Consider the following 3,073-nt stretch of genomic DNA (forward strand, 5'->3'; position numbering starts at 1 on the left):
CCTTTTACGGTTACCCTGTCTCTTTCATTGGCTTCTTGAGGAAGTGGCAGAGTCTAACTTGTTATATCTGCCAGAACCTGAGCTTTGACCTCAACAACTCTGGCATTGCCTGATTATTGCTTCCTTGTCCTGTTCCCTCAGTCAGCTCATCCTCTTTACAGTGTTGTGAGGCTCCCAATCGTCGAAGATTTCAGGCTGAAGTAGGAAAGAGGTTCCTACAGTATTCTGGTCCATTCAGAGTTGTTTTCCACTGAATCTAGGACCCCAGATGAAGACCACGTGCACACATACATACCCTTAAATTGCCACCAAATTGTAATGAGCACTCATAGGGCTTCCCAGAAATGCTTTCTGTGAGTCGCAGGAACAAAGAATTGCTTCTTTGAAATTCTAAGAGAATTCCAAAATAGCCACACTGCAAGCTGATGTGTTTTGCCCTCCTACTTTGCTGGGAATGTCAGGGAAAAATACTCCTTCAGAAAAAGGATTTGAATCCTAACCCAGTAATTCTAAAAACAAGACATTAGTTTTTACTTAGTTAGAAAATAAATTTGCTGCTCTTGAAGTTCAGGACACAGAACCCCATCCTTGGCATAATCCTTTGAACTTACAGAAAACAGCTCAAATATGAAGGCTCTCTCACCTGCTCTGGTCCTTTCCCTCTGCCCCTTACTGGGTCACAACCACAAGTTCCTTTCTGTCATTGAAGCCCATTTATTCCAAAGCAAGCCTTGAGAAAGGCATTGCCTTCTGCTTTCTCTCTGGAAAACCTCTGCTTCAGAGATGCCAGCTCCACTCCTGGAAGCATGGCTCGGAAGACTGAAGAAACATATCCTGCTGGCTTCCCACCTCTCTCAGTTGATTGCCTGAGATCAGTCCCGAGTGGATCCCTGCAGGTATCTATGCAGGGAAGCAAACTGCGGGAAGAGATAAGAATGAAAACTTGGTGCAGATTGACTTTGTTAACTTGCATCAGACTTCGGGGGTCCGACGCCAGTCAGTTTGTTGTAGGCATATTTAAATACAATAGGATTTGGAAAAGGGTCTCCAGGCAACAATAATTCCAATAATTCCAATTCCATATGCACAGTAAAGCTTAAGGTGCAATTACAAAACAACTCTTTTATGATATACATGTGGGTTCCAAATCTAAAAGGCATGGGATCCAATGTGGTTCTCGACTGATAACATAGAAGTCAGCAGGCCGTAAAGCACTGGGTGACATCTCCCCTAAGTAATAGTTAAACTCTAGGGAGGGGAGAGTCTGGAGTGATCATTATGGGGAATTAGGGTGAGGTCTGTCTCTTCAAACAGCAAAAGGTCACCAGGTTGTTAGCAACCTCCAGCTCTGAGCTTTCTGGATGGAATGCAGGTATTTGATTTTGTCTCCTCCATTGAGGTGACACCCCTTCATGATTAACATTTCTGGTTCTTGTAGTACTTCTCTGTGAGTGCTAGGCCCTCCTGCCCGCTACACAGTTCTGTTCAATCATACTTCTACTGTACTGCTATTCTGTACTGAGTCTAAGCATAACAACTGGGTCTCCTGGGATGGGTCTTCAGGTTTTTCTTAAGGCTCCCATGTTACCATGAACTGAGACTCCCAGAAATAATTTCTGTGTTAAAACATTCTACAAGGCTTATTAACTGAGGACAGAGAGTTGGAATGTTACAATGTGTTGTGTGTATTTGTGTGCGTACACATGTATGGACCTAGATGTTGAACCTAGAAGACAACCTTGATGTCATCCTGAGGAATGTTGCCCACTCTGACAAGAGCTTTCACTGTTTGGTGCTTACTAAGGCTAGCTGGCCAGTGGGCCCTAGGGATCTGCCTATTTACACATCCCCAGGGCTGGGATTACAACATACCACTTCATCTGGCTTTTTAATAGTAAGTATTAGGGATCAAATTCAGGTCTTTGTGTTTGCAAGGCAAACACTTTACTTACTTGGCCATCTCCCTGGATCTTGGGCTGGATTTGGTCCTCTAAAATCCATGTAGTGTCTACCTCGGTATGTGACCCAGCATTTTTGGGTTAATTATTTTGAGATATACAAGCAAACCACCAGTTTCTACTAACTGAAAAGCTAAAACTGTCATCAGATATCATCTGAAGGCTGGAGAATTCTGATGTATTTAGAATGTGTTAAAATTTATGATTTTTCTCTGTTCTGATACTATTAAAACTTCACAAAACTAAACTGAGCATGATGGTGCATGCCTTTAATCCCAGCATTCAGGAGGTAGAGGCAGAAGAATATGAGTTCTAGGCAGCTTGGTCTACATGGTGAGTTCCAGGCCATCCAAGGTTACATAGCAACACTGTCAAAACAGACAGACAGACAAGAAATCCAAAACAAACAACCCCAAACCAAAACCAAAATAAAAACATAAGCATTTGGAATTTGGAATTTGAGGTAACTTGAATTTTTATTCCCAGGCTAGGGTCACCTATATTTAGCTTCTGAATAAACTTATCTCTTGTTTTCTTTGAGGTGATAATTGTGTTTTTATTGTATTGACAATTTATAAAACAAACCTACCTACTGTACTTTGTCTCTTATTAGACTTCCTTGTTATAGATGCTCCAACCATGCTCCTGATGGGAAGGGAGAAGGATAATTATGTTCTTGAAGGGCAGGGGATTTTAAGGCAAGTATCTCAGCTGGTCCTGGGATATAGAGGGGGATCCTATAGAAGCCACATTGGGTTGGCATTCCACTATTATAACAAACACACCAGACAATCAACTTAAAAAAGAGCAAAGGTTTGTTCCAGCTCACAGCTTTGGAGGTTGTAAGGCATGGCTGCTTTATAACCAATTGGTCCCTTTGTTTCAGAGTTGGTGGTGATACAATGCATGGTACTAGGGATAGGTTGCTGTTAAGAACCTGTCCTCCAAGGGGCTGGCAAGATGGCTCAATGGGTAAGGTCCTGAGCTCAAATCCCAGCAACCACCCGTAATGAGATATGACACCATCTTCTGGTGTGTCTGAAGACAGCTACAGTGTACTTATCTATAATAATAAATAAATCTTTAAAAAGTATATATATATATATATATATATA

The sequence above is a fragment of the Mastomys coucha genome, unplaced genomic scaffold (assembly GCF_008632895.1).
Source record: "Mastomys coucha isolate ucsf_1 unplaced genomic scaffold, UCSF_Mcou_1 pScaffold9, whole genome shotgun sequence".
Taxonomy (NCBI): domain Eukaryota; kingdom Metazoa; phylum Chordata; class Mammalia; order Rodentia; family Muridae; genus Mastomys; species Mastomys coucha.